This window comes from Phascolarctos cinereus, unplaced genomic scaffold (assembly GCF_003287225.1).
Source record: "Phascolarctos cinereus isolate Bilbo 61053 unplaced genomic scaffold, phaCin_HiC Scaffold_8;HRSCAF=390, whole genome shotgun sequence".
NCBI lineage: Eukaryota > Metazoa > Chordata > Mammalia > Diprotodontia > Phascolarctidae > Phascolarctos > Phascolarctos cinereus.
The window spans coordinates 66,315,256-66,337,681 of record NW_027556291.1 but is presented as its reverse complement, the minus strand read 5'-3'; the positions used below and the strand labels follow the sequence as shown (position 1 = coordinate 66,337,681).

At 37.7% G+C, this 22,426-nt stretch overlaps 1 pseudogene; it reads left to right on the top strand.

Moving 5' to 3' along the window:
• LOC110194754 (maestro heat-like repeat family member 5) overlaps positions 1-22,426 on the top strand; it is a 162,798-nt pseudogene that overhangs the window by 63,780 nt on the left and 76,592 nt on the right.

The following is a 22,426-nucleotide window of genomic DNA, read 5'->3' as shown; positions in this document are numbered from 1 at the left end:
CAACAGTCCCAGACTAGGTCCCTACATGTAGCACAGCGGCTAACAATGTACCACTCCCTTGAGGCCATAAGAGTTGGTCAACTACACAAATCCCTATTTTTTAAAAATCTGATTTAGTGGTTTGCCCAGGATTTAGCTCTGGTGTAAGCCTAACTTTTTCAGGAGGGGAAATAGGCTCCCAAATTCTCACATTCATTGGCTCATTACCCCCACCTCAGCTTCCTGAGTAAAGTTGCTAATTATAGGAGTTACCACTTGCTCTAGTCTTAGCGTTTCCCCCAAAAAGAGATTTGGGGTGTGTGTGTAAAAAAGGCACTTGTATAAAAGTAAAGCTATGTGAATAGCTTTATTCACATTTAGAAAAGGGAATGATAAACATAAAAGAAATACATGTATCACAGAATGATTAGAACAGAATACAATAACTGATTACTAGTACACTCAGTTGGGGGCTAATTATCCAAGCTTTGTTGGGACATAAACAGTTTGGGCCATGTTGTCAGTTAGCCATTTTTCATATCACCTCCCTTGAGCACAATCTGGTTAAATGCCAAGCATGATCATCTTAAGATTCATCTTAAGATTCTTAATCTTAAGATCATCTTAAGTACCTGCTATGTACCAGGCACTGTGCTAAGTGGTTTACAAATATTATCTCATTGGATCCTCACAGCAACCCCGGGAGGTAGGTACTGTTGTTATTACAATTTTACAGTTGGGGAAACTGAGGCAGACAGAGGTTAAGTGACTTGTCCAAGGTCACACAGCTAGTAGTGTCTGAGGCCGGATATGAACTTAGGTCTTTCTGACTCCAGGCCCAGTGCTCTATCCCACTGTGCCAAGTCACAACTGTGAGGAGACCTGATAGAAGCCAGCATAAATCCCCAGTGGAGTGCCACAGGGATCTCTGCTTGATGCTGTCCTGTATATAACATTATTATAAATGACTTGAATAAAAGCATACAGATGGTATGCTAAGCAAATTTACAGAAGACATAAACCTGGGAGGGAGAGCAAACATACTGGATGATAGAATTTCAGTACAAAAAGATCTTGACAAGCTAGAGCTATGGGCTGAATATGATAGGAAGAAACGTAATAAGATAAATGTAAAGTTCACACTTGCATTCTGAAAATAAACCTCACAAATACAACATGGAATAAGGACAGCGAGATAGTCATTTGTTGGAAAGAGATCTGAGGGTTTTAGTGCCTTATAAATTCAATTATGTCAACAGTTTCAAAAGCTAATGAGTTCTGGGAGTGCATTAGGAAGGGCTGAGCTTCCAGGAATTAGTAGGTGAGAGTACCTCTCTCCTCTGCCCTGGTCAGACCACATGTGTGATGTTATGTTATGTTCTGTCCTCCATATTTTAATGAGGTCATTTATAAGCTGGCAAATATCCAGATGAGGGACTCTGATGAAGGACCTCAAATTCAGGCCACATGAGAACTAGCTGAAAGAACTAGGGATATTTAGTCTGAAGAAAAGATGGAGATGATAGCAGTGTCATGTGAAGTCATGTGACTATACTTGGCCCACTCGGCCCGAGACGGGAAAAGCAGGAAAAACCTCAAGTTATGGGTTGAAAGAACTAGGCATATTTAACCTGGAGAAAAAGAAGACTCTTGGAGGACACATTTGGAGGACAGTTTTGTGGAAGGCAGGGTTAAGCTTATTCCACTTGACCCAAGAGGGCAAAACTAGGAAAAATGGATGGAAGGTGTAAAGAGAAAAACTGAAGCTCAATATTAGGTAAAGCTTCCTAACAATGCTATCCAAAAGTACAATGGGCTTCCCAGAGAGATGGTGACTTCTCTCTCTTTGGAGGTCTTCAAGTAGCTGAACAACCACTTGTTGGGTAGGTTATGCTGGGAATTCCTTTCATGTATGGGTTAGCTAGATAGCTGCTTAGGTCCCTGCTAAATCTCCAATAATATGAATCTGTGATCCAAATAATTTTTTGTTGTTTAGTCGTTTCATTCATGTTCAACACTTTATGACGCCATGTGGTGTTTTCTTGGCAGAGATCCTAGAGTGGTTTGCCATTTCCTTCTCTGGTTCATTTTACAGATGAGGAAACTGAGGCAAACAGGGTTAAGTAACTTGCCCAGGATCACACAGCTAGTAAGTGTCTGAGGCTGGATTTGAAGTTAGGCATTCCTGACTCCAGGCCTGGGGCTCTACCCACTGCAGTACCACCTAGCTGCCCTCATCCTAATAATAAGAGCTATCTAATTATTAGCTGCCTTGTGATCCAACGAGTTTCCTCATATTGGAGGCTTTGGGGGTATGTTACAGTGAGGATTCTTTTGGGGGTAATGAATTAAGACTGAATGAATAATTCTGTCTAAAAAGTTCATTGTTCCATTTTATTTTTAATAGTTTTTTTTAAAATGTTTAAGTCTAGTATCCAGCTGAAAGTCACTGAAGTATATAGTATAAGATATGGGTCTTAAATTCATTTCCTGCCAAATTGCAACCCAGTTTTTTCTAAGTATGCTTGTTTAATAATGAATTCACCAAAATTTTTCTTTTCTTTTAAAAATAGTGTTAGTATTTAATTTTTTCCCAATTACATATAAAGATAATTCTCAACATTCATTTTTATAAAACTTTGAGTTCCAAATTTTTCTCCTTCCTTCCCCAAGACAGCAAGCAATCTGATATAGGTTATAAATTTACAATCATGTTAAACGTATATCCACATTAGTCATGTTGTGAAAGAAGAATCAGAACAAAAGGGAAAAACCACAAGAAAGAAAAAGCAAAACAAGAGTGAAAATACTATACTTTGATCTGCATTCAGACTCCATAGTTCTCTCTTTGGATGAAGTTAGCATTTTCCATCACAAATCTTATGGAATTGTCTTGGATCATTGCATTGCTCAGAAGAGCTAAGTCTATCAATATTAGTCATCACACAATGTTGGTGTTGCTGTTTACAATGTTCTCCTGGTTCTACTCACTTCACTCAGCATCAGTTCATGTAAGTCTTTCCAGGTTCTTCTGAAATCTGCCTGCTCATCATTTCTTCTAGCCCAATAGTATTTCATTACATTCATATACCATAACTTGTTCAGCCATTCACCAACTGATGGGCATCCCCTCAATTTCTAATTCTTAGCCACCACAAAAAGAGCTGCTATACATATTTTTGTACACGTGGGTCGTTTTCCTTTTTTTATGATCTCTTTGGGATATAGACTTAGCAGCGGTATTGCTGGATCAAAGGCTATGCAGAGTTTTATAGCCCTTTGGGCATAGCTCCAAATTTCTCTCCAGAATGGTTGGACCAGGGCACAACTCTACTAACAATGCATTAGTGTTCCAATTTTCCCACATCTTCTCCAATATTTAACATTTTCCTTTTCTGTCATATTAGCCAATCTGATAGATGTGAAGTAGTACCTCAGAGTTGTTTTAATTTGCACTTCTTTTTCCTTTTTTTCTTTTTCAGGCAGTTGGGGTTAAGTGACTTGCCCAGGGTCACATAGCTAGTAAGTGTCAAATGTTTGGTCTGAAGTTGGATTTGAACTCAGGTCCTCCTGACTTCAGGGCCAGTGCTCTATCCACTGCACCACCTAGCTGCCCCTAGCTTTAATTTCTTCATCTGAAAACTGTCTGTTCATATCCTTTGACCATTTATCAACTGGGGAATGACTTCTATTCTTATACATTTGACTCAATTTTCTATATATTTTAGAAATGAGGCTTTTATCAGAAACACTGGTTATAAAAATTATTTCCCAGCTTTCTGCTTCCCTTCTAATCTTGGTTGCGTTGGTTTTGTTTGTGTAAAACCTTTTTAATTTAATGTAATAAAAATTATCCGTTTTGCATTTCATAATGTTCTCTATCTCTTGTTTGTTCATAAATTCTTTGCTTCTCCATAGGTCTGGACAGGTAAACTATTCATTGCTCTCCTAAGTTGCTTATGGTATTATCCCTTATGTCTAAGTCGTGTACCTATTTCTACCTTGTCTTGGTATAGAATGTGAGATGTTGGTCTATGCCTAGTTTCTGCCTTACTATTTTCTAATTTCTCCAGCAGTTTTTGTCAAATAGTGAGTTCTTATCCCAGAAGCTGGAGTCTTTGGGTTTATCAAACAGTAGATTACTATAGTCATTGACTACTGTGTCTTGCATACCTAACCTGTTCCACTGATCCACCATTCTGTTTCTTAGCCAGTACCAGATAGTTTTGATGATTGCCACTTTATAATACAGTTTTAGATCTGGTACTGCTAGACAGCCTTTCTTTGGTTTTCAGAATTTCTAACCTGGTATTTAATTGGGGGTTTTTAATTTGTTCTTTTTCTAGCTTTTTTAGTTGCATGCCTAATTCATTAATCTCCTCTTCCTCCATTTTATTCATGTAAGCATTTAGAGATATAAAATTTCCTCTAAGAACTGCTTTGGATGCATCCCATAAGTTTTGTTATGTTGTCTCATTATTGTCATTCTCATTGATGAAGTTATTGATTGTTTCTATGATTTGTTGTTTGACCCATTCATTCTTTAGGATTAGATTCTTTAGTTTCCAGTTATTTTTTAACCTATCTTTCCATGGCCCTTTATTACACGTAATTTTTATTGCATTATGATCTGAAAATGATGCATTTAGTATTTCTACCTTTCTGCATTCAATTGTGAGGTTTTTATGCCCTAGTACATGATCAATTTTTGTGTAGGTGACATGTACCATTGAGAAAAAGGTATATTCCTTTCTATCCCCATTCAATTTTCTCCAGAGGTCTATCATATCTAACCTTTCTAATATTCTATTCACCTCCTTAACTTCTTTCTTTATTTTATGGTTAGATTTATGTAGTTCTGAGGGGGGGGGTGAGGTCCCCCACTATTATAGTTTTGTTATCTATTTCTTCCTGTAACTCTTCCTGTAATTTACTTACTTAGAGAACTGAATTTTTCCTCTAAGAATTTGGATGCTATACCCTTTGGTATGCATATATTTAGTATTGATATTACTTCATTGTCTGTGATACTTTTTAGCAAGATGTAGTTTCCTTCCTTATCTCTTTTAATTGGATCTATTTTTGCTTTTGCTTTGTCTGAGCTCAAGATTGCTTTCCTTGCTTTTTTTTTTTACTTCAGCTGAAGCATGATATACACTGTTCCAGCCTTTTACCTTTACTCTGTGTGTATCTCTCTGTTTCAAATGTGTTTCTTGTAAACAGCATATTGTAGGATTCTGCTTTTTAATCCACTCTGCTATCTGCTTCTGTTTTATGGGAAAATTCACCCCATTAACATTCATTTATGATTACTAGCTGTGCATTCCCCACCATTTCCCCCTGTTCATCCTTTTTCTCTCCTTTCACCTTGTTCCTCCTCACCAGAGCTTTGCTTCTGACAACCACCTCCCTCAATTTGCCCTCCAATCTATCAGCCCTCTTTTTCTTTTCCCTTTCCCCTCCTACTTTCCTATAGGTTAAGATAAATTTCTATACTCAACTGAGTGTGTATGTTATTCTCTCTTTGAGCCAAATTTGATGAGAGTAAGGTTCAAACAATGCTCATCCCCTTTCTTCTTTCCCTTTACTGTAATAGGTCTTTAGTTCCTCTTCATGTGATATGATTTCCCTATTCTTCCTCTCACTTTCCTCTTCTCTCAATACAATCCTTTTTCTTACCCCTTAATTTTTTTTAATATCATCACATCAAAGTCAACTCATACCCACACCCTCTGTCTATGTATATACTCCTTCTAATTGCCCTAATAGAGATACAGCTCTCAAGAGTTACAAGTATCATCTTCCCATGTAGGGAAAACAGTTTATATCTTATTAAATAACATGTTTTTTTCTTTCCTGTTTATCTTTTTATGCTTCTCTTCAGTCTTATATTTGAAGATCAAATTTTCCATTCAGCTCTGGTCTTTTCATTAGAAAAGTTTGACAGTCCCCTATTTCATTGAGTATCCATCTTTTCCCCTCAAAGATTATGCCCAATTTTGCTGGGTAGTTGATTCTTAGTTGTAATCCAAGCTCCTTTGCCTTCCAGAATATCATGTTCCAAGATCTCTGATCCTTGAATGTAGAAGCTACTAAGTCCTGTGTCATCCTGACTGTGGTTCCTTGATTTTTGAATTATTTCTTTCTGGCTGCTTTCAGTATTTTCTCCTTGACTCAATAGTTCTGGAATTTGGCTACAATATTCCTGGAGGTTTTCATTTTTTGGATCTCTTTCAGGAGGTGATTGGTAGATTCTTTCAATGACTATTTTACCCTCTGGTTCTAGGAATCCAGGGCACTTTTCCTTGAGAATTTCTTGAAAGATGCTGTCTAGGCTCTTTTTTTGATCATGGCCTTCAGGTAGTCCAGTAATTCCTAAATTATCTCTCTTGTATCTATTTTCCAGGTCAATTGTTTATCCAATGAAGTATTTTGTATTTTCTTCTGTGTTTTTTCATTCTTTTGATTTTGTTCGACTTATTCTTGATGTCTCATAGAGTCATTAGCTTCAACTTGCCCCATTCTAATTTTTAAGGAATTATTTTTTTCTGTTAGCTTTTGTAGCTCCTTTTTCCATTTGGCCAATTCTACTTTTAAAGGAGTTGTTTTGTTCAGTGGATTTTTTTCCATTTGGCCAGTTCTATTTTTAAGGAGTTGTTTTCTTCAGTCAATTTTATGCTTCATTTTCCCAGCTGTTGACTCTTTTTTCCATAATTCTGCTGCATAACTCTCATTTCTTTTCCCGATTTTTCTTTTATCTCTCCTATTTGATTTTTAATATCCTTTTTGAAAGCTTCCAAGAGGACATTTTGGGCTTGAGACCAATTCATGTTCCTCTTTGAGGCTTTACATGTAGGCATTTTGATGTCCTCTTCTGAGTTTGTGTTTTGATCTTCCCTGTCACCATAGTAACTTTCTATGGTCAGGGTTCTTTTCTTTTCCTTACTCATTTTTTTTTCAGCCATTTTAGTGACTTTTAAAGTTGAGCTCTGTTTGTCAGGCACAGGGAGCACCATCCCAAGCTTCTTATGCTGGAGGCGAAGGGCCTGGTTACTGGCTTTCCACACCTGGGCCTCAGAGGCTTGCGGCATGCCTGCTCTGCCGTGGACGGCCCAGCCTAGTTGCATCTCTTGTGCTGGGGTTCTGGGACTCACAATTTGCCTTTTGCAATAGAGGCTTCATTGCTGGCCTGCTGGCTCAGGACCTCAGTTGCTGATCTAAGCTGTGGCTAAGAGCTTCCTGCTGGCCTGCCTGAGCACCATCTGTGCTGGGTTGTGCTCTACTTTTACCTGAGTGAGATAGACCTTTCCTGAAGTCCTTCTAAGTTATCTTAAGCTGGAAAATTGTTTCACTCCATCTTTTTGTGGGCTCTGTCCCTCCAGAATCCATTTAGAGGCTTGATTTAATGTTGTTTCCAGAGAAAACTGGGGAGAGCTCAGTCAACTTCCTGGTTTCACCCCACCATCTTGGCCCTGTCCCTTGCCCACAATTTTTTTCTAAATTCATCAATAAGCAGCTAGGTGGCACACTAGGTAGAGTGCAAGGACTGGAGTCAGGAAGGCCTAACTTCAAATCCAGCCTCAGACACTTACTAGCTGTGTGATCCTGGGCAAGTCATTTAACCCTGTTTGCCTCAGTTTCCTCATCTGTAAAATGAGCTGGAGAAAGAAATGGCAAACCACTCCAGGATCTTTGCCAAGAAAACCTCAAATGGGATCATGAAGAGTCATGTGCAACTGAAACAACAAATTTAACAAACATTAATCTTTTATATTTATCTGATTAGTTATCCAGTATATCCATGATATTCCATTGATCTATTTCACTATATTTTTGTCCAGTACCCAACAGTTTTCATAACAATCCCTTTGTAATATACATTTGAAGTCTGAGAGTGCCATATGGCTTTGATCAACTTTGTTTTGTTCAACACATCCTTTGATATTTTTGCCTGTTTTTCTATGTAAATTTCATTTATGATTTTGTCTATTTCTTTAAAGAAACTCTTTTGTATTTTGACTGATGGTTTACTAAATATGAAGACTAATTTATTAGGTATTGTCATTTTTTATTATATTAATCCAATCCATCAGAGGAACAGTGAATGTTTCTTCAATTATTTTTCTTCCTTTATTCCAGCCATTCTAATTGTATAGTTGTCTTTATACAAGTCCTGTATTTTTGTGAAGACTAGTTCCCAGATATGTAATGGGTTTTGTTGTTATTGTGAATGAGACTTCTTTTTTTTTATGATTTCTTCCTGATCTTTATTGCTGATAAGAATGCAAATAATTTTGTGGGTTAAATTTCTATTCTGTGGCCTCATTTATCTCCACTAATTTTTGCATTGAAGTAGATTTTTCTAGAGACACTATCATATCATCTGCAAATGATGATATTTGGGCCATTTCCACAGTCAGCCCTTTAATCTCTTTTTCTTGTCTTATTCCAATTGCTAGAATTTTGTCAAATAAAGTCAATGAAATTGGGTATCTTTGTTTTGTTTCTATTCTTTGTGGGAATACCTCAAATGTTGCTCCATTGTCGATTATGTTGGCTCTTGGCTTCATGCCTTTTATTGTGTTGAAAACTCTCTCTTCTCTTTCTTTTTTAATAACACAAGTCTCAAAAACTGGAGTTGGCTCCCCAAAGTGACATACCTTACAAACATGACCATAGGTCTTTGAAAACAGAAGATTTCACTAAAAAGATAAATAAAACTAGAGAGATTTTATTGGGGGTAGGGAAGCCCCCCACATTTATTAGTTACCTACAAGCAGGGGAGGAAGAAATCTACACTGACTTAATAACGAGTGATTAACAAAATAAGAATATATGTTACTGTTTCTACCTAAGGTGTAATATGTTGTTATTGAGTCGTTTCAGGCATGTCTGACTCTTCATGACCCCATTTAGGGTTTTCTTGGTAAAGATAGTAGAATCATTTGCCATTTCCTTCTCTAGCTCATTTTACAGATGAGAAACTGAGGCAAACAGGATTAAGTGACCTGCCTAGGGTCACACAGCTAGTAAATGTCTGAGCCCAGTTATGAACTCAGGAAGATGAATGAGTCTTCTTGACTCCAGGCCCTGTGCTCTATCCACTGCAGCACCACCTAGCTTCCCAAAGATTTAACAGAGAAAAATGTAAAAATAAAGTTATAATCTTTTCTGTTATAGAGCTAGTCAAATTAGACTTTGGGATAAAAAGTATGTTATTAATCATAATAAATGACAAAAGTGTGCTGGTAAATATTTAACAACTGGCTCTCTGAAAAAAATGTGTGCAGGATATACTTTTCAGTTGAATCTGCAATGTTATCATTTTCTCCATCACTTTCTTAAGTTTAGACAATCACCACAATGGTAGCTCAAGTTTGCCAATCTCTGAGGTATAAATGCTCGTGCTGAAAACAACAATCAGCTCTGGAGTCAGTTGGAGCTTACTCTAGCACACCCTTGGCTATGATTGACACAAAGAGATATAGAATTTTCAAATATATCCATTTTTGTTAATAAAAGACATTTAACAAAGACAGGAAACAAAAAATAATAATAATAAGGATGGGAAAAAGAGAAAGGAACTGGAATTTCCAAAGGGAAAATTCCTCTGTATATAATAAAAGAAGGTTAATCCCCAGAGAAGCATAAGAAGTGATTGTCTAAAAATAAAAAAAATAAAATATTGTGTTTCCTAGCTTGAATAGTTAAAATATAACTAGAAGTTTAAGCTGGATACCCCTCTGGCCAGGAAATGTGAAGAACAATGAAAAGAAAAAGGAAAGAAAACAGATCGAGTTGATTACTTCTAACAGTAAAAGGATCATAGATGTAGGGTAAAAAGGACCTTAGAAGCTATTCAGTCCAATCCCCTCATCTTACAGCTGAGGAAACTGAGATCCCAGAGGTGAAGTGACTTGCCTAAGGTCACACATGTAGTAAGTAAAAGACAGAACTTGAACACAGCTCTTCTTCAGAGTCAATGCCCAAGCCTTTGGATCACTGTGGAATGCCACTGAATTAAAAGAAAAATAAAGAATGGATCAAGAAACAAAATCTGCAAATGTGTTTATAGAATCTTCAGTCTAGAAGTGGACCCTTAGAGTCTTGTTCCATCTGGCAGTCCATCAAGGCCAAAGCTATAGCCCTTCCTTCTACTTGTCTACCCTCTTCCTTGTCTCTATTCTTAATCTCCTACCTCACACTTGGAATCTTCCATGCACAGAGCTTTCTAGACTAGAAACCAGCATCCTAACTCATTGGCACCTCTATGCCACTGACATTAGAGTTAGTGAAATGATTAGATGCACTTGAGTGGGACTCTGCCTTTTCCTACTTGGCCATCTTCAGCTTCCCTGAACTGCCCTGATCCCTGAGTTACCCTGATACAAAGAGATGGACCAGGAAATCCAACCCATTGCACTGGTGAGAGCTTGGGGTAGGAATGTGCTAGAACTAGTTCAAACTGAGTCCCATTAAATTGAAAAGTTTTTTCACAAACAAAGCTGATGCAACCAAGATTAAAATGAAAGTAGAAAATTGGGAAAGAATTTTTACAACCAGTGTCTTTGATAAGGGCCTCATTTCTAAAATATATAGAGATTAAGTCAAATTTATAAACATACAAGTCATTCCCCAATTGATAAATGGTCAAAGGATATGAACAGGCAGTTCTCAGAAGAAGAAAGCACAACCATCTATAGTCATATGAAAAAAAAATGCTCTAAATCACTATTGATTGGAGAAATGCAAATCAAAACAACTCTGAGGTACCACATCACACCTATCAGATTGGCCAACATAACAAAATAGGAAAATGATAAATGTTGGAGAAGATGTGGGAAAATTGGAACGCAAATACATTGTTGGTAGAGTTGCAAAATGATCCAACCATTTTGGAGAGCAATTTGGAACTATGCCCAAAGGGCTACAAAAATGTGCATACGCTTTGACCCAGCAATAGCACTTCTAGGGCTGTATTCCAAAGAGATCATAAAAATGGGAAAAGGACCAACATGTACACAAATATTTATAGCAGCTCTCTATGTGGTGGCAAAGAATTGGCAATTGAGAGGATGCCCATCAACTGGTGAATGGCTGAACAAGTTGTGATATATGAATGTAATGGAATACTATTGTGCTATAAGAAATGATGAGCAGGTAGACTTCAGAAAAACCTGGAAAGACTTATGTGGTCTGATGCTGAGTGAAGTGAGCAGAACCAGGAGAATGTTGTGCTTAGTAAAAGCCACATTGTACGATGACTAATATTGATAGACTTAACCCTTCTCAGCAATACAAGGATCTAAGACATCTCCAAAGGCCTCATGATGGAAAATGCTATCCACATCCAGAGAAAGAACTATAGAGTTTGAATGCAGATCAAAGCATACTATTTGCTATTTTTTTCTTCTGTTGTGTTGTTTCCTCTTTCTGATGGTTCCTCCTATTGGTTCTAATTCTTACTTACAACGTGATTAATGTGAAAATATGTTTAATAGGAATGTATATGTATAGCCTATATGAGATTGCACGCCATCTTGGGGAGGGAAGTGCGAACATAGGGAAAGAAAAATGGAAGTGATTGTTGTTGATTCAAAATAAATTGATTTTAAAAAAAAAGAAAAGGAAGGACAAAAAAAAGAATCCTTGCCTGTTGAAAAGTGTAACAGTCTATCTTTACCAGCTTGACTTAAAGGGAAAAAAAAAGAACCAAATGTTCAGTTTTCAGTATGATTACTTCCAACTTCGAAATTGGCAAAGGCCACCAGTTAGGACTTGATCTATTGTGTAGTTGATAGTCTAAACTTAAGAAAGTGATGTAGGGAATATGTGTGTGTGGGGGGGGTATAGATATGTGTATATATATATAATATATACTTGTATTACTTCTTAAAATTCTTATTTAAATTTTTTAATAGTTCAGAATAAATTGAAAATATATCAACCTTAAAACTGATGAAATGCATACTGACATTCTAGCAGCAAAATCAACCCAGAATAATAAAATAATAAATTTGTAATTCTGTAATACTATTCATCCAGAAAGTACCTACAGCATTTTCTAGACTTTATATACTCTTTTTTGTCATTATATTTATTTATTTTTAGTTTTCAACTTCACTTCCACAAGATTTTGAATTCCAAATTTCCTCCCCATCTTGTCCCTCCCCCCACACCAAGACAGTATGCATTCTGAATACCCCTTCCCCTAATCCGCCCTCCTTTCTATCTCCCCCCCCCCACTTCTCTTATCCCCTTCCCCTATTTTCCTGTAGGGCAGGATAGATTTCTATGCCCCATTGCCTATATATCTTATTTTCAAGTTGCATGTGAAAACAATTTTTAACATTTATTTTTAAAACCTTGGGTTCCAAATTTTTTTCCTTTCCTCCCTCCCCATCCACCCTCATTGAGAAGGCAAGCAACTAGATACAGGTTATATTTATGTAGCCATGCAAAACACTTCCATAGTAGTCATGCTGTGGAAAACTAACTATATTTCCCTTCATCCTATCCTGCCCCCCCATTTATTCTATTTTCTCTTTTGACCCTGTCCCTCCTCAGAAATGTTTGCTTCTGATTACCCCCTCCCCCAATCTGCCCTCCCCTCTATCATCCTCCTGCTCTCTTATCCCCTTCTCACCTATTTTTCTGTAGGGTAATTAGATTTCCATACCCAATTGAGTGTGTATGTTATTCCCTCCTGAAGCCAAATCCAATGAGAATAAGATTCACTCATTCCCTCTCACCTTCCCCACTTCCCCTCCACTTAAAAGCCTTTTCTTGTCTGTTTTATGTGAGATAATTTACCCCATTCTACTTCTCCCTTTCTCCTTCTCCTAGTATAATTCTGTCTCACCCCTTAATTTTATTCTCCAGATATCATATCACCCCTTCATCTTCAACTCACTCTGTGCCCTCTATCTATCTATCTATCTATCTATCTATCTATCTATCTATCTATCTATCTATCATATATATATATATATGTATATATATATGTATATATATATATAAAACATATAATTTTTTTTCCCTCCAACTACCCTAATACTGACAAAGATCTCATGAGTTACAAATATCATCTTTCCATGCAGGAATGTAAACAGTTCAACCTTAATAAGTCCCTTATGATTTCTCTTTCCTGTTTACCTCTTCATGCTTCTCTTGAGTCTTGTATTTGAAAGTCAAATTTTCTATTCAGCTCTGGTCTTTTCATCAAGAATGCTTGAAAGTCCTCTATTTCACTGAATGACCATTTTCCCCCTGAAGGATTATACTCAGTTTTGCTGGGTAGGTGATTCTTGGCTGTAATCCTATCTCCTTTGCCCTCCAGAATATAGAATTAACATAGAAGCTGCTAAATCTTGTGTTATCCTGATTGTGTTTCCACAATACTTGAATTGTTTCTTTCTGGCTGCTTGCAATATTTTCTCCTTGACCTGGGAACTCTGAAATTTGGCTACAATATTCCTAGGAGTTTTCTTTGGGGATCTCTTTCGGGAGGTGATTGGTGGATTCTTTCCATTTCTATTTTACCCTCTGGTTCTGGAACATCAGGGCAGTTTTCCTTGATAATTTCTTGAAAGGTGATGTCTAGGCTCTTTTTTTGATCATGGCTTTCAGATAGTCCAATAATTTTTAAATTGTGTCTCCTGGATCTATTTTCCAGGTCGATTGTTTTTCCAATGAGATATTTCACATTGTCTTCAATTTTTTCATTCTTTTGGTTTTGTTTTACAATGTCTTGATTTCTCATAAAGTCATTAGCTTCCATTTGCTCCTTTCTAGTTTTTAAGGAAGTGTTTTCTTCAGTGAGCTTTTGGACTTCCTTTTCCATTTGGCCCATTCTGCTTTTGAAGGCATTTTTCTCCTCATTGGCTTTTTGGACCTCTTTTGCCATTTGGGTTAGTCTATTTTTTACGGTGTTATTTTCTTCAGTATTCTTTTGGGTCTCTTTTAGCAAGGTGTTGACTTGTTTTTCATGATTTTCTTGCATCACTCTCATTTCTCTTCCCAGTTTTTCCTCTATTTCTCTTCCTTGCTTCTCAGAATCCTTTTTGAGCTCTTTCATGGCCTGGGACTGATTCATATTTTTCTTGGAGGCTTTGGATGTAGGAGCTTTGACTTTGTTGTCTTCCTCTGGTTGTATGTTTTGATCTTCTTTGTCACCAAAGAAAGATTCTATGGTCTGACTTTTTTTTTTTGCACTGTTTGCTCGTGTTCCCAGCCAATTACTTGAGTTTTAAACTCTTTGTTAAGGTAGGGTTCTACTTCCACTGTGGAGAATGTACTGTCCCAAGCTTCGGGGGTTTTGTGCAGCTATTTTCAGAGATACTTCTAGGGACCTGTAAATTTTCAGTTCTTCCAAAGGTGCTATGATCAAGGGCGAGGTGTTTACTCCTTTCCTAGCTTGTGCTCTGGTCTCTGAGTGACCACAAGCAAGCTTTTCTGTATCGGAACTGGGAGGAAGATTTTCTCTGCATCACCACCACAAGCTACACCATGCCAGCACTCCTCCTTGCCCCAGGACCGCCACCTAGAACTGTGACCCAGATCCAGGCACGTGCAAAACAAGAGTATCCTGTCTCAGCACCAGCAGAGATATCCCTGCAATCCCCCTCTGATCAGCCACTTGATTCCCCTTCCATCTGTGGGCCAACAGCTCTGGAAGCAGCCGCCACCCAGGGGCTGGGCCAGGACTGGGGCTGGTCGAGCTCCTCTCACACCGTGGTCTGACACACCTTTCCTACTGACCTTCTAAGTTGTCTTTGGCATTTGTGGGTTGAGAAGTCTGGAAACCACCACAGCTGCCTGTGATTTAGTCCCTGAGGCCTGCTCCAGGTTCACTGAGGCCTGGTCTTTGCCTGCATGCCCACGCTGAACTGTGTTTCTCTCCCAGCCCAGTGCAATAGACCTTTCCCATCAACCATCCAGGTTGTCTTGGGCTGGAAATGTGTTTCATTCTGTCTTTTTGTGAGTTCTGCTGCTCTAGAATTTGTTTAGAGCCATTTTTTTTACAGGTATTTCGAGGGGTTTGCTCAAGCAAGTCACTGCTTTTACTCTGCCATCTTGACTCTGCCCCTTGTGATATAAAGAATATTAATGGTGCAGATTAAACTAAGCATGTCTTGCACACACATGCATACACACACACACACACACACACACACACACACATACACAAAGTGGTTGTTAAACATTTACTAGCACACCCCTAACTTGGAGTAAAGATACACCAAGTCCTAGGAGCTGTGGCTTACAAAACCCCCATGAACTCTCTCTTTCTGCCATGACCATTGTGCCTGAAGCACAATGCTAGTGACACACCTGGTTGTGCCTTCTCCCTTATCCTTGGAAAAAGACAGGAAAAAGGAAATGGATTTGGAGGTGTCTATTATTGCCTCATAACTGGAGGAGGTGTGGAGGGGGTGGTTGGGAGGATGCCCTGTTGTTTGGAGGTGACAGCTGCTGCCTCAGTTTGGAAGATTGACACTTCCCTAGTGACTTCTGCCTTGGGGCCCCTCCCTAAGTTCTCCCTTAGGTATAACCAGCTAAACCTAGCAGGCTTCCTTTTAACACAACAAAGAAAAGGGCCTAATCCTTTCAGCACTAATTAGCTCATCTGGTTCTTCTGAGAAGCTCCATTAAGTCCCACAAATGGACCCATAGTTGCTTACGGGAACATATTAATATGAAAGAAAACCATAGCAAGACTCAAATTAAGTGGTTAGTCTATAATACATTGTGCAACTCAAATTAATTTTGATGACTAATCTCTGTCCTGTTGAACAGATGATGACCTCCCTCCTACAGGCCTTCTCAGGAGAGGGGCAGGGGATTGATTATAGGACCAGAATGTTGCATGTGTTGTAGGAAGTCATTTTTTTACATTAATTTTACTTAAATGAGTTTCTTTGTTACAAGCACGCATACATGATGGGGAATGGGGGGGAGTGAGAAAGGCATTTTTTTTAAAGAAAACAAATCATGCAAAAAGCTGATTTTTAGAAAACACTAGTAAAATTGAGTGGCAGGTAAGTGGCTCAGTGGATAGAGCTCTAGGCCTGGGATCAGGAAGACCTGACTTCAAATGCAGACTCAGATATTTACTAGCTGTGTGACCCTGGGCAAGTCTCTTAACCTTGTTTGCCTCAGGTTCCTCATCTGTAAAACAATTATTATGAGGAACTGAGGCCTGGAGATAAGAAATGACATCTACAACTGTTAGAGGTATGATTTAAAACTAGATGTACTATTGGCAAGGGCTGTGTATTCAAGTGGTTCTCTCTCAAACTGGGCTGTTGCCCCATCACCTGGGGTCAGTGGAATGGACCTGGATGGAGGAGCATTTAACAGGTCTTTTGAATGAGCCTGTGACAGTACAGTGAATCTGAAAGTCTCTTTGGGCTGAGTTATGTCTCTGCTTTTAGGCTTGCCTGTACATGTATTATGGGATTGTCCTGAGGGCATCTGAGTATTCTCCTAGAAACCTCCCACCAGTGTGCATTCCAGAGAGAGGTAAGAAAATGCTTTGAGATCTCATCCCATCTGCCATACTTCCTGAACTGGGATTAAAAAATGGCCTCCCATGTATTAGAATGAATTTCTGTGGAGCTCCTTCGCTTCCCATTTCATTAACCACTCAGGCCAAAGAATAGAGATGATCTTATAATGATATCACAATAGAATTTTAGTTTTAGTTTGTGGGTAGTTGAACCCCCTGTGAGTTAATGAGAAGACAGACTCAAGACCTATATCTTTTACCGTGGTGTGTGAGAAGAGTACATAGCTGCTAATATATTATTTTATATATCATAATATATCACTTCACCTCTGGGATCTCAGTTTCCTCAGCTGTAAGATGAGGGGATTGGACTGAATGGTTTCTAAGGTCCTTTTCACCCTACATCTATGATTTTTTATTGTTAGAAGTAATCACTTCGATCTGTTTTCTTTCCTTTTTCTTTTCATTGTTCTTCATTTTTCCTGACCAGAGGGTTATCTAGCTTAAACTTCTAGCTATATTTTAACTATTCAAGCTAGGAAATACAATGTTTTATCCTTTATTTTTAGACAATCACTTCTTTTGCTTCTCTGGGGGACTAACCTTCTTTTATTATATACTGAGAAATTTTCCCTTTGGAAATGCCAGTTCCTTTCTCTTTTTCTCGGTTTTTTTTTTAAAGGCAATTGGGGTTAAGTGAATTGGCCAGGGTCACACAGCTAGTAAGTGTCAAGTGTTTGGTCTGAGGCCAGATTTGAACTCAGGTCCTCCTGACTTCAGGGCCGGTGCTCTATCCACTGGACCACCTAGCTGCTCACTCATTTTTTTTTATTGCTTTTTGTTTCCTGTCTTTGTTAAATGCCCTTTTATTAACAAAAATGTATATCCATATGAGATGTCTAAATGTACAGACAGGAGGATTGAGAGTAGTCATGAACAGAAATTTCGGGAATCTTGCCCATACCTGTCCAATTGAGACCGATCCCTCTTCAGAGGGAAGCAGGAGAAGGGACCATAAAGCTGACCACTCTGTTCATCCTCTGGGAAGAAGGGGTACTTGACTAGAATTATATCTTATCTGCTCCCTCGAATGTTGCTGGCCTAGGGACACATTTTTTAAGTTCAAGTGACTTCTCTGGCCGCTATTTATTAAAGGGGGAGCTTTAATACCTGAGCTTATACCCCTAGATTTTTTTTTTTGGTTTTTTTTTCCGTATGCTTTTGAGTTGAAAATTTTTCTCCCTTTTCCTCCCCCCCACCCTCCCCAAGACGGCGCATGATCTCACATAAGCTTTACATTTACATACCCATTAAACATATTTTCACATTAGTGAAGTTGTAAGTAAAAATTAAAACCAATAGGAAGAACCATCAGAAAGATGAAACAAAACTCAACAGAAGGTAAAAATAAGTGATAGCGATTCGACTTCCATAGTTCTTTCTTTGGATGTGGACAGCATTTTCCATCCTTGAGGCCTCTGGAGATGTCTTAGATCCTTGTAATGCTGAGAAGGGTTCAGTTTAACATTCTTAGTCATTACATAACGTGGCTGTTATTGTGTGCAAAGTCCTCCTGGTTCTGCTCACTTCACTCAGCATCAGACCATATAAGTCTTACCAGGTTTTTCTGAAGTCAGCCTGTTCATCATTTCTTATAGCACAAGAGTATTCCATTACATTCATATACCACAACTTGCTCAGCCATTCCCCAATTGATGGGCATCCTCTCAATTTCCAATTCTTTGCCACCACAAAAAGAGCTGCTATGAATATTTTTGTACATGTGGGTCCTTTTCCCATTTGTTTGATCTCTTTGGGATATAGCCCTAGAAGTGCTATTGCTGGATCAAAGGGTATGCACATTTTTGTAGCCCTTTGGGCATAGTTCCAAATTGTTCTCCAAAATGGTTGGATCATTTCACAACTCCACCAACAATGTATTAGTGTTCCAATTTTCCCACATCTTCTCCAACATTTATCATTTTCCTGTTTTGTCATGTTGGCCAATCTGATAGGTGTGATGTGGTACCTCAGAGTTGTTTTGATTTGCATTTCTCTAATCAATAATGATTTAGAGCATTTTTTCATATGACTATAGATGGCTTTAATTTCTTCATCTGAGAACTGTCTGTTCATATCCTTTGACCATTTATCAATTGGGGAATGGCTTGTGTTCTTATAAATTTGTCTTAATTCTCTATATATTTTAGAAATGAGGCCTTTATCAGAGAGACTGGTTGTAAAAATTCTTTCCCAATTTTCTACCTTCCTTCTAATCTTAGTTGCATTGGCTTTGTTTGTGCAAAAACTTTTCAATTTAATGTAATCAAAATTATCCATTTTGCTTTTCATAATGTTCTCTATCTCCTGTTTGGTCATGAATTCTTCTGTTCTCCATAGATCTGATAGGTAAACTATTCCTTGTTCTCCCAGTTTACTTATGGTATCAGCCTTTATATCTAAGTCATGAACCCATTTTGACTTTATTTTGGTATATGGTGTGAGATTTGGGTCTATGCCTAGTTTCTGCCATACTCTTTTCCAGTTTTCCCAGCAGTTTTTTTCAAAGAGTGGGTTCTTATCCCAGAAGCTGGGGTCTTTGGGTTTATCAAATAATAGATTACTATAGTCATTGACTACTGTGTCTTGCATATTTAACCTATTCCACTGATCCACCTCCCTATTTCTTAGCCAGTACCAAGCAGTTTTGATGATTGCTGCTTTATAATACAATTTAAGATCTGGAATTGCTAGGCCACCTTCCCCTGCATTTCTTTTCATTAGTTCCTTTGATATTCTGGACCTTTTTTTTCCAAATGAATCTTGTTATTATTTTTTCTAACTCTATAAAATAATTTTTGGTAGTTTGATTGGTATGGCACTGAATAAGTAAATTAGCTTAGGTAGGATTGTCATTTTTATTATATTAGCTCGGCCTACCCATGAGCAACTGATGTTTTTCCAATTATTTAGATCTGATTTTATTTGTGTGAAAAGTGTTTTGTAATTGTGTTCATAGAGTTCCTGGGTTTGTTTTGGAGGTAGACTCCTAAATATTTTATAATGTCTACAGTAAGTTTAAATGGGATTTCTCTTTCTATCTCTTGCTGTTGGGCTTTGTTGGTAATATATAGAAATGCTGATGATTTATGTGGGTTTATTTTATAGCCTGCAACTTTGCTAAAGTTGTTTATTATTTCAAGTAGTTTTTTACTTGATTCTCTAGGATTCTCTAAGTATATCATCATGTCATCTGCAAAGAGTGATAGCTTTGTTTCTTCTTTGCCTATTCTAATGCCTTCAATTTCTTTTTCTTCTCTTATTGCTAAAGCTAAGGTTTCCAGTACAATATTGAATAACAGTGGTGATAATGGACATCCTTGTTTCACCCCGATCTTATTGGAAATGCTTCTAGCCTGTCCCCATTACATATAATGCTTGCTGAAGGTTTTAGATAGATGCTATTTATTATTTTAAGGAAGACTCCATTTATACCTATGCTTTCTAGTGTTTTTAATAGGAATGGGTGTTGTATTTTATCAAAAGCTTTTTCTGCATCTATTGAGATGATCATGTGGTTTCTGTTGGTTTTGTGTTGATATGCTCAATGATGCTGATAGTTTTCCTAATATTGAACCAACCCTGCATTCCTGGTATAAATCCTACCTGGTCATAGTGTATTATTCTTGTGATAAGTTGCTGCAATCTACTTGCTAGTATTTTGTTTAAAATTTTTGCATCTATATTCATTAGAGAAATTGGTCTATAATTTTCTTTCTCTATTTTGACTCTTCCTGGTTTAGGTATCAACACCATATTTGTATCATAAAAAGAATTTGGTAAGACTCCTTCTTCACCTATTTTCCCAAATAGTCTATAGTATTGGAATTAATTGTTCTTTAAATGTTTGATAGAATTCATGTAAATCCATCTGGCCCTGGAGATTTTTTCCTAGGGAGTTCATCAATGGCTTGTTCAATTTCTTTTTCTGAGATGGGGTTATTTAAGTATTTTACTTCCTCGTTAATCTGGGCAATTTATATTTTTGTAAATATGTATCCATTTCACTAAGATTGTCAAATTTGTTGGCATATAGTTGGGCAAAATAATTCCTAATTATTGTTTTAATTTCCTCTTCCTTGGTGGTAGCTTCACCTTTTCATTCTTGATATTAGTAATTTGGTTTTCTTCTTCCTTTTTTTAAAATTAAATTAAGCAAAGGCTTATCTATTTTATTTTTTTCATAAAACCAGCTCTTAGTTTTATTTATTAGTTCAATAGTTTTCTTAATTTCAATTTTATTAATTTTTCCTTTGGTTTTCAATATTTCTAATTTGGTGTTTAGTTGAGGATTTTTAATTTGTTCTTTTTCTAGTTTTTTTAGTTGTATGCCCAATTCATTAATCTCCTCTTTTTCTATTTTATTTATGTAAGCATTTAGAGATACAAAAGGTCCCCTAAGAACTGCTTTCGCTGCATCCCGTAGGTTTTGGTATGTTGTCTCATTATTGTCATTCTCTTGAATGAAATTATTGATTGTTTCTATGATTTGTTGTTTGACCCAATCATTTTTTAGGATTAGATTATGTAGTTTCTAATTATTTTTTAGTCTATCTTTCCATGGCCCTTTATTACATATAATTTTTATTGCATCATGTATAACCCTAGATTTAACTCCTTCCCATCAAATGCTAATTACGCAAAAGACTATCACAAATAGCAAATAGGAAATAAAACTGTTTATCCAAGTAGATATTAAACAGAAATCAGAGAAGTTCTACAGATTAGAATATCAGAAAATACATGAAAGTGAATGAGCTCTTTAGGTGAGAACTAGATGAAATGTCACTCAACCAAGAGAGAGGTCCTAATCTCACCCAAAGAGGCATTTCCTGCAGTCTCTAGGGAAGCAAGCTGGGGCATGTGGGGGCACTGGCTTTTTCTGTGTCTGCAGATTTCAAATTCTGCCCATTTCTCTCTTCAAGTGTCTGGAATCAGTCCCAAAGAGAGTTTGGAGCCATGCATTTCCTCTCTCACAGAAGAAATAAAGAATGTCTCTACTCTTCAAAACTTTTGCATGAACTGATGTAGACACACCGTTGAGTCATTATTCTCTCTACCAGTTAGGGAAGTCTTGTGTAAAATTCTTCAGGCTTGACTGGAAACCTGGCTTATAGACAGATGAAATAATTGAGTCTGAGAGTTTATGGCCACACAATTAGTAAGTGACAGAAGTAGGATTTGAACCCAGGTCTTCCTGATTCTTAGTCTAGTGTTCTCTTCTCTTCACCAGTATGTCTTTCACCATTAACTAACTTTGTGCTTGGATGTGAAGAGGTCTAGGACTTTTGGGGTGCTGGGACCCCAAGATCACGGTACCGGGCCCTGCTGAATGAATTCAACTCAAATCTTCTTCAGCCAGAGGAAAAGTTTATTAGTGATAAATCACATTGACCAGGTGACACCCGTAAAGACGAGCGGGCATGAGAAGTTCTCAGCCTTTTGAGCATGAGATTCTCAGCCTCTGAATGAGGGCCAAGGTGGATCTTAAATACTGAAGTAACTTTGGGTGGCCAGAGAAGGGGGTTTTGGGAAATGGGTCTAGGTAAGAATTCTAATTGGAGAGGTCAGAGAGATTGAATAGACAATGGGAATAGATAATGGAGGGAACAGGAAGGCAGAAGTTTGAAAGGCATCTGCACAAAATCAAGGTGGGGCTAGGACTTTCAAAAGGAGATAAAGGAAGGCCTTTCTGGGGCCTATAGACAAGAGGGAGCCTAAGGCTTTCAAAGGGAGATGAGGGGAGTCAGTTAGGAAATTTGAAGGTTTAAGGGTTTTCTGGGTCCTGTAGACAAACAGGAGCCAGATTCTATTCAGGGCAAGGGTTGAGGGTGCATCTGAATAAGATTTAAAGGTAAGCTAGGACTTTCAAGGGAG